The sequence below is a fragment of the Tenrec ecaudatus genome, chromosome 11, assembly GCF_050624435.1.
Source record: "Tenrec ecaudatus isolate mTenEca1 chromosome 11, mTenEca1.hap1, whole genome shotgun sequence".
Lineage (NCBI taxonomy): Eukaryota > Metazoa > Chordata > Mammalia > Afrosoricida > Tenrecidae > Tenrec > Tenrec ecaudatus.
Genome location: NC_134540.1, coordinates 40,581,926 through 40,596,285, shown reverse-complemented (window position 1 = coordinate 40,596,285; position 14,360 = coordinate 40,581,926). Strand labels below are relative to the sequence as shown.

Here is a 14,360-nt window from a genome sequence, read left to right as displayed (position 1 = left end):
ATCAAAAGGTATAGCATCTGGGGTATTAAAGGCTTAAAGGTGAACAAGCAGCCATCTAGCTCAGAAGCAACAAAGCCCACATGGAAGAAACACACCAGCATGCGTGATCATGAGGTGCCAAAGGGATCATTATCAGACATTAAAGAACAAAAATTATATCATTGTGTGCTCACCTCCCTGATATGATTGCTGAAGACAAATGGGTGCATAAGCAAATGTGGCGAAGAAAGCTGATGGTGCCAGGATATCAAAAGATATAGCATCTGGGGTCTTGAAGGCTTGAAGGTAAACAAGCAGCCATCTAGTTCAGAAGAAACAAAGCCCATATGGAAGAAGCACACTAGCCTGCGCGATCACAAGGTGTTGAAGGGATCAGGTATCCGGCATCATCAGAACAAAAAATCATATCATTGTGAATGAGGTGGGGAGTACGGAGTGGAGACTCAAAAAGTCCATTTGTAGGCCACTGGACATCCCTCCTTGGGGAGGAGATGAGCCAGTCAGGCTGCAACATAGCAGCAATGAAACATACAACTTTCCTCTTGTTCCTAAATGCTTCCTCCCCCCTACCCACTGTTATGACCCCAATTCTACCTTCCAAATCTGGCTAGACCAGAGGATGTACACTGGTACAGATAGGAACTGGAAACACAGGGAATCCGGGGCGGATGATCCCTTCAGGACCAGTGGTGTGAGTGGCGATATTGGGAGGCTAGAGGGAGAGTGGGTTGGAAAGCAGAAACTAATTACAAGGACCTGAATGTGACCTCCTCCCTGGGGGAGGGACAATGGAAGAGTGGATGAGGGGAGACATCGGACAGGACAAGATATGACAAAATAATTTGTAGATTATCAAGGGTTCAAGAGGGATGGGGAGCGGGGAGGGAGGGGAAGCTGACGCCGGGGGCTTAGATGGAGAGCAAATGTTTTGAGAATGATGAGGGCAATGAATGTACAAATGTGCTTTACACAATTGATATATGTATGGATTGTGGTAACAGTTGTATGAGCCCCTAATAAAATGATTTTTTAAAAAAAGCTGCCAGCTTAAATTTTCACAGCTTTTGTTATCACACTCTTGATGCATCAGACCATAAATGTAAAACATAAATATGCTATAGCCATCTTACATTGATATTGTTTTTTATTTACACAGTAATTTATCTACAAAAATCAGTAAAAATTTTTAAAAGGTGTCTTAGCTATTTACACACATTTTGGAGTTTGCCTCTCTGAGACCTGAGTTTCAATCTATTATCAATTCCCTTAGACTGAGGGCTTTACTATCATAAGTCTCCTAGCATCATGGGTTATTTAAGGACACCTATTTACTTTTTCAAATGTGTATTTGTGTAGCAAGTAGAATTTTGAGTGGACTTTTACAACTCTTTTCCAGTATCATGAATATTTTCATTCTACTCTTTTCTGGCCTTTACTGTTTCTGGTACGAATTCAGTCACTATTGTAATCATTGTTCTTCTGTGTGCATTATTTCATTTTCTTGGACTATGTCTTTGATTTCCAGTCCTTTGACTGTGATGTGCGACAGTATGCTTTGTCTGATTTATTCTGCTTGAGTTACACTAAGTTATATATTTTTTCAAATCCATCGGTACCCAGTATTTGTAAACTTTGCTGTCATTTTGTCACACTCCCCAGTACAGATGTATTAGATTCTTTATCGCTGAGGTTTTGTTCTTCTTTTCAACTGTGTCTTTCTGTATACATCAAATTGAACAAGTTCTATGTGTTTTCCTTCAAGATTTCTAAAGTTTTCTTTCACCATCGTCACTTCACTATTAAGCTGTGAGCTTTTCATTTAGACAGTGTACTCTTAGCTTCTAACCTATATTTTTCCAGTTTTATACTTTATGTTGATTTTCTTTTCTTTCTTTACTACTCTTTTTATTTTTTGGGAGTTTCTGTTTACTAATTAAGACCACATGCAATCTTTTAGAGTAATTTAACAGAATAGTTTGAACACAGAATAATAGAACTGTTAGTATCTGATAATTTCAACATGTGTGTCCCTCAGGGATTTTTCTATTGCTTAGTTTTTCTTGACTTTGAATTACATGCTCCTGATATTTATTTTTTTATTGTGGTGAAAATATATAAAACATAGCCGTCTAAACAATTACTTCATGTGCAATTCAGTAACGTTGATTGCACCCTTCAAGTTGTGCAACCATTTAAAAAATCATTTTATTGGGTTCTTGTACAATTCTTATCACAATCCATACATACATCCATTGTGACAAGAACATTTGTACATTGGTTGCCATCATCATTCTCAAAATATTTGCTTTCTACTTGAGCCCTTAATATCAGCTCCCCATTTTCCTCCCTCCCAACTTCCACCTCCCTCATGAACCCTCGATAATTATACATTATTATTATTTTGGCATGTCTTACACCATCTGACGTCTTCCTTCACCCACTTCTCCGCTGTCCATCCCCCAGGGGGGAGGCTATATGTAGATCCTTATAATCGGTTACCCCTTTCTACCCCACCTTCCCTCCACCCTCTAGGTATCACCACTCACACTACTGGTCCTGAGGGAATCATCTGTCCTGGATTCCCTGTGTTTCCAGTTGCTATCTGTACCAATGTACATCCTCTTGTCTAGCCAGATTTGTAAGGTAGAATTGGGATCACGATAGTGGGGGGGAGGAAGCATTTAAAAAGTAGAGGAAAGTTGTATGTTTCATCGCCCTACACTACACCCAGACTGGTTTGTCTCATCCCCGCGACCCTTCAGTAAGGGGGTGTCCAGTTGCCTGCAGATGGGCTTTGAGGCTCTAATCTGCACTCCCCCTCATTTATAATGATATGATTTTTTGTTCTTTGATGCTTGATACCTGATCCCTTAGACACTTCGTGTTCACACAGGCTGATGTGCTTCTTCCATGTGGGCTTTGTTGCTTCTGAGCTAGATGGCTGCTTGTTTATCTTCAAGCCTTTAAAACACCAGATGCTTTTGATAGCCGGGCACCATCAGCTTTCTTCACCACATTTGCTTATGCACACATTTGGCTTCAGTGATCCTATAGGGAAGATGGGCACCCACTGATGTGATTTTTTTGTTCTTTGATGCCTGATACCTGGTCCCTTCTACACCTTTTGGTCACACAGGCTGGTGTGCTTCTTCCATGTGGTCTTTGATGTTTCTGAGCGTGATTGATGCTTGTTTATCTTCAAGCCCTTAAGACCCCAGATGCTATATCTTTTGGTAGCCGGGCACGATCAGCTTTTTTCTCCACATTTGCTTATGCACACATTTGTCTTCAGTGATAGTGTCAGGAAGGTGTGTGTCATGGAATGCCAATTTAGTAGAATAAAGTGTTCTTGCACTGAGTAAGTACTTGAGTGGAGGTCCAATGTCCATCTGCTGTGGAACCATTTTTACTATTCTTTCCAAAACCATTTTCCCACTATTGACATAAACTCAATACCCTCAAAATGAACAATTCCCTTCCTGTCATCCCACCCTTAGTAACCACTAATCACGTGTGATTCTATGAGTTTACTTATTTCATATAAATGGGATAATATAGTATTTATCCTTTTGCAGCTGACTTATTTGCTCAGCATGATGTTTTCCAGGTTCAAGCTTGGAGCAGCATGCATCATGTCCTCATTTGTCATTATGGCTGAGCAGGATTCCGCTGTATGTACGTTCCACATTTGGTTTATTTATCCCTCTGTTGATGGAGATTTTTGATTGTTTCCATCTTCTGGCTATTGTGAATAGTGCTGAACTGAACATTACTGTACTGGCTTCTGTTTGCATTTTGAACTTCAATTCTTCTGAATATACAGATAGAGTAGAGATTACTGGATTAATTTGTACTTTATGTAGAGATACTGATGCATCATTACCTGTCACAGGGGAAGACGGACACATTGAACAGGCCTATTTTAAAAAACAGAACACTAGCTCCACAATGTACTTATTCATGTAGAATTAAAAAACTAAGTAGTCTATGATTTTTTTCTTTTAAAAATTTATTCTGTTGTAAACTTCTCTTAATTTTTTATTGTATGTTCTGCAGAGTTTGTATTTTGTTATTGTTGTCTTTTTAAAGCCTTAATATTGATTTACAAAGAAAGTATGATAATTCAACAAACTAAGTTCAACTGATGATTTATCTTTATAATGAAAATAAAACTCTACACTACAGTACTTTTATGCTTAAAGCTGTATCATTAAGCATTCTTTATAATTTTTCCAGACAATAATTGTTGAGAATAAAAATTTTAAAGTCACCAGGAAGCAAATGCATACTAAGAGCTGAAAAATGCCTGTTAAAAATATTAACTTTGCAAATTTCACTGTGGTTTTTAATAATACATTTTATGAAAAATGTAAGCACAATAAAATAAAATAAAAGCATCTTACACATTTAGTTGTAATTTTATTTGTCTTCTCAAAGCAATTTTACTTCACAATTTGACTTTAAGGTATCTATTTCTCTAAAGAAATAGTCAAATATTTCTCAATTGTACCTATCCTCAAGAGGTGGTGTTGATTATCACAAAACTCCTTAAAAAAAAAAAAAGACAGGTTCTTCTGCCTAATCAAAGTGACTTATAATGGTAACATAAGATTATCTTATAATACTCCTTTTGAATATAATGAAAACTATTTAATGAGTAAATTAGTAAATCAATCTTAACATCAATCTCTTTTAGTCATTATTTTCTAGGTTCTTAGTTATTGGCTTCCCTCTGATATTGCTTATGAAGAATGCGGTGTAATTTGCTTTCTAGTTACACATGAGCAGCCCTCTAGACCTAACCGTTGTGCTGCTTACTAACGTGCTCTCACTTGCTCCTGTTAAGCCTGAACAAGGCAGTCTCAGATAATTGGGCAATTAAAATTAAGGAACTTGCAGCACAAAGAGATTCTACACATTCAACTCAACTCAGCATAAAAAATGTGTTAATTCAACATTAAAATGAACTCCTATCTAATATAAATACTGGGTTTTGTATTGATCTAAGGTGAATATAAAACTTAAAAAAAACACCCTGCTTTATTGGAAAGTTTAGATTGGATTGAACAACATTAAGTTTTGTATTTTGTTCTATGACTATTATTTCTACACTATTTTGGTAACTTGGCCAACTTTGGTAATAGGATAATAGAATAGGTCAAAATATGAAACAGTTCGTGGCCACTGGTGGCAATTTATCTTCTTAAGGATAGCATAATAAATGATAGAATTCACCAGGCCCATAGTGTAATGGAGCTGCAGTCCTGGTGCCTCAGTGGTTAGAGAAATTGGTTACTAGTGAAAAGGTCAGTGGTTGAAAACCAGCAGACAGTCGGAGAAAGATGTGCTGGTCTGCTTCTGTCAGGATTGACATGCTAGGAAACTCTGCATACAGGGTGGCTCTCCTCTGCCCCAGAGGGTCTTTTTGTGTAGTTATCAACTCGAGAGGAGTGGATTGTTGTTTGTTTTTGCTTGCTTCTATTGTTTTATTTTATTATTATTATTTGGGTTAGTGCAATACCACTGTCTCAAGTATTTTCTTGTTTTTGCCCTTGTTAAGTGCTGCCGAATCAGTGCCAAATCAGAACAACCCTCTGCACAATGGAATGAGACACGGCCCCATCGGCACAATGGTGGTTCTGCTGGAGTGCACTGCTTCACCCACTGTGCCCATCATCCTGTCCACGGCTTCCTCCTTTCTGCTGTCCCTCTCCTTCATACTAAACATGTGATCCTTTTCAGGGACAGTCCTTGGTCTCTCATGATCTGAATATTTAAGTGACATAATAAATTGAAAACACAGTATTTACATTATTATAAATTGTGTGTATGATACCTCTTTTCTAAATGTTTTTATAGTACGTATATATGTAAATTGCTAATGTGGTCACTTAAAAATTGGGTTTGGTAATTTGGGCTACCTATAGAAAGCTTACCCTGACTTCTTTTGTCCCCACCCCCATTTTTACTTTAGTTCCTTATGTCATTTCTTTTCCCAATGAAGACAGAATTTGCAATTTTCTTTCATGCTCTATTTATTGCCTCCTTCTGGTTGACTCTGCTGGGCCTGCAGCTGGAACTCAACTTTGGTGGCTCAACCTGCGATCTGAGGTCCGTGATCTGTTTCCTTGGAACAAACAGTCGGGGGGCATTGCACCTCTCATTCACTGAAATTCTGTGAACTTGAAAATTCTGTGAGTAATTGCTTTGACATTAGGTAGACACTGCTTCCGGATACTGGAGATCATTTAGTGTGAAGTGGTCATAATCGATATTATAATTGACAGTGTCTGCATTTTTTTTTTACTTTTTGACTTTCCAACTCAATAACAGAAAAAGTACCTTTTAGGTACTAATTAAGCATATTAGCAGAGGAAATTGATTTGTTTACAGCTTCATAGACACTGTAAAAAAATAAATCAAGGATAGGTAAGCAAGAAGACTTATATGTCTGGAGCTTGCATTTGCTTTTATTGTGTTGTTGTTCAGTGTCCTTGAGCCGGCTCCAACCTACAGTGTCCCTATGCACAACAGAACAAAACGCTTCATCGTCCTGCCCTATCCTTAAAATTGCTCCTGTGCCTGAGCCCATGATTGTACTTTCCCAAATATGAAGATGATAATTGAATGGTTGAGAGGCTAGCAATGATAACCAGTTGTGAGTTTGTGCGATTTTATTAATAATAATATTTGTCTGAAGAAATAGAAAACATTCCCTAATTTTCTATAGGGAATGCAACTATTTTTATAGGAATATTGTTCCTCTCAGTGGGGTGAAGCATGTTCTGATGTATTAGCACATACCAAAGCATGCAAATCTTCCTGCAGCAAATATACAGCAACTAATATTTCTATGCTACTACTGAAAGAATGAACCATCTACTAAATATTTGGTTACCAGAATATTACCTTCTGTGTGTTAGGTCAGGTTGATTAGAGAAACAAATTCAGAGATGCTCATATGTGTATAAAAGTAAGCTTTATTTTAAAGAGCAATTGTATTTTAAGAAGACATCCAGAGGGAAGTGGGAAGGGAGGGGAAAATGAGGAGCTGATACCAGGGCCTTAAGTGGAGAGCAAATGTTTCGAGAATTATAAGGACAATGAATGTACAAATGTGCTTTACACAATTGATGCATGTATGGATTGTGATAAGAGTTGTATGAGCCCCTAATAAAATGATTTTTAAAAAATAAAAGAAAAGAAAACATCCCAGCCCAGTCCAGATCAAGTCTATAAGTCCAATATTAGCCCACATGTCTGGCACTATTCTATAAATTCCTCTTCAGACTCATGCAGCACATGCAATGATACCAGATTCAGGAAGATCACAGGCCAGTGGTTGGAAAGCCTTGTAGATCCACGGGCAGTAGAAGCACCTCCAGGGCTTTGGCTGCCATCAGCATGGCTCCATGGGTCTTGTCAACAGGAAGGCAAAACAGAGAGAATGTGTCCCACCTCCAAGGAGGAAGAGAACTCTGAGAATCCTCAAGAGAAGGCCATGCCCACAAGGAAGGATCACCAGGCTGACCTGATTAACAAACTAGACTCCACCCCTTCATTCTTATTTATCAATTTGACATGAAATTGTATAACTACCACAATCTGCTGATCATGAATTTTGTACAGAGTATAGAATTCATACAATTAATATGACTCAGAATCCTACAGGATACATGTAATAAAAACAAAAATTTCACTGCCATCAAATTGACTCTGACTCAGAGAAACCTTATACAGGGTTTCTGACACTACATGCTTATGGCAACAGACAGCTTTACATTTTTCCAATGAAGAGGTTAGTTGCTTTGAACCAATAACCTTGTGGATAGCAGCCCAAGATCTAACTTACAGAGGCACAAGGATTTCATATATTACATGCCTCCAAAAATGCATGTGCTAACCTGAAACAAATAAATCACAGAACAAGTCTTAGTTCCTCTATACATTCTTATCTAAAATGTGATGCTAAAATTTCTTCTTCAAAATAGCATTTTGCAAAAATATTCTAAGACACTGAGAACCTAATCCTGTTTGCCATATATGTTTTGCAAAGGTGAAAGAGACCGGCATCTAATGACCAAGCTAATGGTCTGTAATGTGGAAGCTTCACACATACCTTTACTAGCATCACTTGCTAATTGAATGAGTTCAATGCTGAAGACAGACTTACTTTACTAATTAAGGCAATCTGTTGTTTAGTTTAAAGCCAACTTCCAGGGAACACTTTGGTTTGAGATTTTGAATCTAAAGGTTATTTGAGGAGAATAGCATCAGGTCTTTATCCATCTCAATGGCTTCACAATTTCAGAATTCCACTGGGTATTTGAAATTCTACCCATTTCACCACCCCCTTTTAAGAGTTCTCTTGAAGTCACACAATCTGCAAGTTTGGGGCCTTAATGTGGTAGTAATATAATCGTTTGTCAATTTGAGGATTAAGAGTGTAGGGGTGGAGTCTAGCCTGTCAATCAGATAATAGCCAATGAGGCCTCTGTGTGAGCATGGCCTTCTCCTGAGAATTCTGGGAGATCCTGTATTTCCTCCTTGGAGGCCTGAGATGGCTCTCTCTTGTGGTTCACTCCCTGGGAGACATTGCAGCTGACAAGACACATGGAACTACTCTAGTGCCCTGAGCTGGAGAAGCCACATGGACCTACCCTGATGTAACCAGACCTGTAAAGCCAGAGAAGCCATTTAGAGACTCCTGCCAGCACTAAGATGCTTACAACACCACTGAACCCAAAGATTTTCTACCCACTGTCCTGTGATCTTCTTGCATTTGGCATCATTGCATGTTTTGTGAGTCTGAAGAGGACTTTATAGATTGGTATCAGAAATATGGGCTAACATCGCACCTGCAGACTTGAATTGGACTGGGATGAGATGCTTTCTTAATGTATAATTACCCTTTATATAAAACTCTCTTGAACACGTATGAGTTTCTATGGATTTGTTTCTCTAGTCTACCTGAACTCACGCACTTACCTAAATTTAATGATAAGAAAAAATTAATAGCAACTAAATTCTAAACCCTTGCTATGCACAATGTGACTGATAGATTAACAGAATGATACTTACCCACCTGAGAGCAGCAGAGAAATACTGCTGTACACAATCTTAGGCTGCACCCCACACCCCCAGGTGGAAAATTGCTTTATTAAATAAAAGCTCCAGGTGATTTGTAAAGTATGAGAATCTTTAGTCTAAATACCATCAGTTTATCACTTTTTAAGAACTAGCCATTTTGACTCAAAAATGCTATATTTTTTATGTGAGAAGAAAATGACAAGAGTCAGGACACAAATCTTGCTTAAAGTCTAGAAGTAGAACCCCAGAGCTAACAGCATGGATGTCTAAAGGGAAGTGTATAGTTGGTAAAACTCAGTTACAGTAATTAGTTTATTACAGAAACATAGGGGGGAATAAATAAGTTAATTAATTAACTAGCTAAATAAATAACTCATGGCCATGGAATTGATGCCAACTCATAGCAACCCTAGGGGACAAGGTAGAACAGCCCATGAGTTTCCAACACTGTCATTCTTTATGGGTGTACAAAGCCCCATCTTTCCCCCAGAGACCCAGAATATAAAGGTAACTTGTATATTGCTCATGCTCAAAAACTCCCTTACATCCAGTTGATCTTCACTAAGTGAGCAGGTGGGACAGAGTCGAACTGTCTGTGGGTTTACGAGGCCTCAACTTTTTCCAGGAGTAGAAAGCCTCATCTTTCTCCTGAGGAGGGAGCCAATGGTGGCTTCAAATTGTTAACCTTGCAGTGAACAGTCTAATAAATAAAATTACATGACTAGACTGGTTGTGTGACTAACCCCAAGGTCAGCAGTTCAAAATCACCAGACATGCCTGAGAAGAAAGAGGATTGTTTCTACTCCGGTAAACAATTACAAGCTTGGAAAGCCACAGGGAAGTCTTGCTCATGCGACATACACAGGTATAACTATTTTATTACTATTATCTCTTATTTAATAGTTCTAATAATTAGACCTAACACCAAATATTTTATATAAGAGATTAGCCCAAATATTAAATTTAAAATAAAATAAGTCCTTCATAACTTTCATCTCTTTCTAAATCTCTTAAATTTTAATATTTTCCTCAAATAGTTGAAAATCTTATATAATTATAAATACATCTTCCTAAACTTATGGTAGGTTTTATGTTGACTCTCTTTTCTGATACACTAGAAGCTTCAAAAAAGTTTGCAAAGAATTGCGTTTTTTTTTATTCCATTTCTCATAAACTTTTTGAAGTTCCTTCATATTTGTAGATATACATTTTCTTTAATGTTTGAAAATATAATTTCTAACTATTTTTGTCTGTTATAATGTAGCTGAATGAGATTATTCAGAAATCCTTTTTGAATATTCACATGGCTCATTCTTTATGCCAATCATACATATATGCACTGCAGAGGTGCTAAATCATGTGACACTAACAAGCCACATTCAGGATTTTCCAGGTCTTAGTGATACTTAATAAGGTATCAATAATGTTTTTAATGCTGCCTATTACTATGAGGGTTTGAAGGGCTGTGAAATCCACATTGCAAAATGACTTAAAGTTCTTGGAAGCAAAATGTACAACAGATAGCAGATATGGTAAAGGATTTTCTCAAACATACACTGGTACATTTTTGGCATTTTCTCCTGGAGCAAAGACAGAAGGAATTTTTCTGCATCTGGTTTCCGAGCTGTTTTGAAGCTATTTCTCATTGTGATATGTCATGACTGGTCCAGGTAATTTCTAGCAACAACAGTTTTGAGCTACTCTAAGATGATTCTGCAGCATATCACACATCCCTATGGCAGAGAGTTAATCCCTTTTCTAAAAGTGTCTTGTGGAACTAGGAAGGAGCAGAGGCTCCTGGGAGAGTCTGGGCCAATTATATTGACTTCGCATAGGCTGATTATGTACTTCCCGATCCCTCCCTCTACCAGCTGCTCTTAATCAGTCCGGAATCTTTAGTTCAACTGATACCCCCTACAACGCTGACTTGGTCTCACTCAAGCAAAACTCCTTAATAATTGCTCACTCATTTGAAACAAACTCCCCAATGCTTGCCTGTTTACTTTTGCATCCTCTCAGTTATTGTGAACTTCTTTACGTCAAATATTCAAGATTTTTGTTGTGTTTCTTTAGCCAGAAGTGTACATTAAATGTGAGTTGTATAATGCCTACTGATTTTTACAAACAAAGGGGATGCCCAGAAAAATACATCTCACGTTTATTCACTAGCTTTGGCTAAATGACATAGATTTTTTTTACATAGATATCTATACTCCCATTTTAAATATTTCTGAAATTGTAACTGTCACCTGGGGCACGGTATCTTTTGAGAGTGATGGATTTACTAGTCAAAAATGTATTTGTATCTATCACCTGTTGACTTTCCTTCACATTCATTTCAGATGGGCATCAACTAATAGACCTGACCCTGTTTCCAGTACTACATTCTTAAATCTGTTTAAGATTAAGCTAAGTCTGAAAATGTGCCTAATTTTAAGGGAGAGGATGCCTTTCTCAAATATGTAATATAAAAATCTCATCATGAAACGCTTGCATATTACTTTATGTGTAAAATATAAACTGAGGTCAGTATTCAGAGTTCTCTATGAGGCAATGGAATGTTATCAATGTAACTCACCAATTAAAAGCTGAATTTAAAACTTGTCCTGAAAGCTGTTATTGTCATTAGGTGCCATCTAATCAGTTCCAAATCAGTGATCCCTATGGACAACAGGACGAACCACTGCCAGCTCCGATTCTTGGACCCACAGTATCACTAAATTTCATGAGGGCCTGCCTCACTTTTTCTATCTCTGTATTTTACCAAGCATGAGTTCCTTTGGAGTCTGGTTTCTCCTGAAAACAAGTCCAAAATATGTGTGTTAGTCTAGGTAAATTAGAGAAACCAATCTACAGAAAGTCATATATGTAAGAGAGTTTTATATATAGGTTAAGTGTACATTCATAAAGCATCCCAACCCAGTCCAGTACATTCCCTGAAATCTGACTTAGGTCATAAATCCAACACAGATCTACAAAATCCTCCTCAAACCCACAAAACATGCACATTGATGTGGAATGCAGGAGGCTCGCACAGGCCAGTGGGTAGTCTTTGAATCCAGTGTGGTGTAAGCATCTCAGCGCTGGCAGGGATCTCCTCTCAGCTGCTCCAGTACCCGGGTAGGTCCATGTGGCTTCTCCTAGGGATGTCACACAGGAAGTGAGCCTTGCCATCTGAAGCAGGGAACTTGCTAATACAGCTACACCCTGGTCCAACCATCATAGAGCAAGAGACCTGAGAACCAGGAAGGTTTCACTGAGTCTTTTATCTCTCTGCTCGTCAGTTAACCCCACATATGTTTGGCACAATAAACCTTAACTCTCTCAGCATGTAAGACAGTCCCATCATTCTTGCCTGTAAAAGCTGGTCCTAAGTAAAATAGTTACTATTGTCAAATGTAAAATCTGATGTTTTGAACTATTATTGAGCTCATACTTTAATTCATTTTCTGTATGGAAAGCTTACAAGGTAAGGATGATTATCAGTTTATATGGATAGCAATATGCAGTATACGTGCCATGAGTTGAACTGCTCTGCTTTATTCTGGATTGCTATTCTGAGAATTAAACAAGTCTTTCACCTTCTGCAAACTCTTGCTGTTTAAATTTCCTGACTGTGTTCGTATCTCGTAAGTAAAATAGCCATGGGTAGTGTAATCTTTATCTATCAATATATTCTCTGGCTTCCTTACTCTCTACGTGGACTCTTTCAACCAGGTAATTTCCCCCACAAAATTACCCATTTCTTATCTTTAAATCCTTATTTTTAGTAAAAACAAAATGATAACATACTGAAATAAAATAGGTAGTTATCATGGAAACAAATTATCCAATTAAATGAGGTTGTCGAGTATTAATAATTCATTTAACTTGCTGTGTCTCTCTTCCAGAGTACCAGCCATTAGATAAGAAAAAGCAATGCTTATTCTAAGGCACTTCTAATCGTGGAATTTCCAATGATGTGAAAGTAACTCGGAGCAGGGGCTGTCCACTTGCACTCTCCTTATAGGTATCTCGGAGGGGTGGTGTGCTAGAGCTGCTCTATGCCAACCTGTGAGAGCCAAGTTTGGAGTTTAAGGAATTTTGCCCCTATAACTGTTACATTCTAGTCTATCCTGTGCACGGCACAAAACAAACAAACAAATTCAAATGAGATATTCATGATTTAGAGAAGAATGAACTACATTCTCTCAAGTGTACTTTAGAGGAGTTGTCTTGGGAAATCCACATTGCAAAGGTGATATTTAAGTAGAGACAAAAAGAAAACAAAAATGTGAGCCTTTCTGTTTATATCCAGGGCAAAATATTCCTTGCAGAGAAAATGTCAAATACAAAATATCTTGTGGTAGGAGTATGCCCGATAATCTTGAAACACAGTGTGAGATGCACGTGTACCTAATGAAGAGTGAATCATGAGGGAGAAGTTGGTGACCAGAACAAATAGATAATAATGAACTAAAAGGGCACGAGGTATAGAAAGTACTGTGCCTCTTACTGTAGGTGACATGAGACGTTTTTGCATTCATTTAAGCGAAGGTGTAACATAGGAACTTATGTTTAAATAAGATGTTTCTAACTGTTAAGAAGAGACCAGTTTGAAGAAGACAAGGGTAGATCAAAATAAATGAGTCTTTAAGAAGTCGTGCTTAAAGACATGGAATAAGAGAAAGCAAATAGATGTGGTACATAAGTACAGAGAAATCACAGATCTTGACTTTTAGATGGTTATTAGAATTCTAATAGAGTTACTGAGTTTGTAGCCTGATGAACCAGTCTGGGGCAAAAGAGTGATCTTAAGATATAAATTGGAGCTTTATCAACATCAGTGTTTAAAACCATAACCCATAATAAATCTAAAAGTACGCATGACTGAATACTATGTTTTTTAATCTGTAATCTACACAACCAGACACATGCCACAGTATCATTGCCCTTTAACGCACTTCTGGTGTGCTGTGTCTTCTTCATGGCATATCATCTGTAAGGTGAACACAAAGAACAAAAAAGAAGAAAAAAAATCTAAAAGTTTGTTATAGTATAGTGACTGTGATGTTAGACGCTTTGCTATGTTTCTTAAAAATACCACCAGCAGGGCCACCATGGATAAATAATTTCTAATCTAATTTCCAGATTCCCAGAGTAGAAAGAAAGGCCTGGTAATGTATTTCCAACAATTACCCAGTGACAAACCTTATTTATCACAACAAAATATTGTTAATGATACTGTTGGAAAATGATCCCTAGGTTGGAAGGTGCTCAAAGTAAAGTGG

General features: G+C 37.7%; 1 non-coding gene across 1 annotated transcript; it reads left to right on the top strand.

Annotated features, from left to right (window-relative positions):
* The first annotated feature begins 13,953 nt into the window (after positions 1 to 13,953).
* LOC142462007 (small nucleolar RNA SNORA15) lies at positions 13,954 to 14,087 on the top strand. Its single transcript, XR_012787157.1, has one exon. It is a non-coding gene; the product is annotated as a small nucleolar RNA SNORA15 (small nucleolar RNA).
* Positions 14,088 to 14,360: the final 273 nt, after the last annotated feature.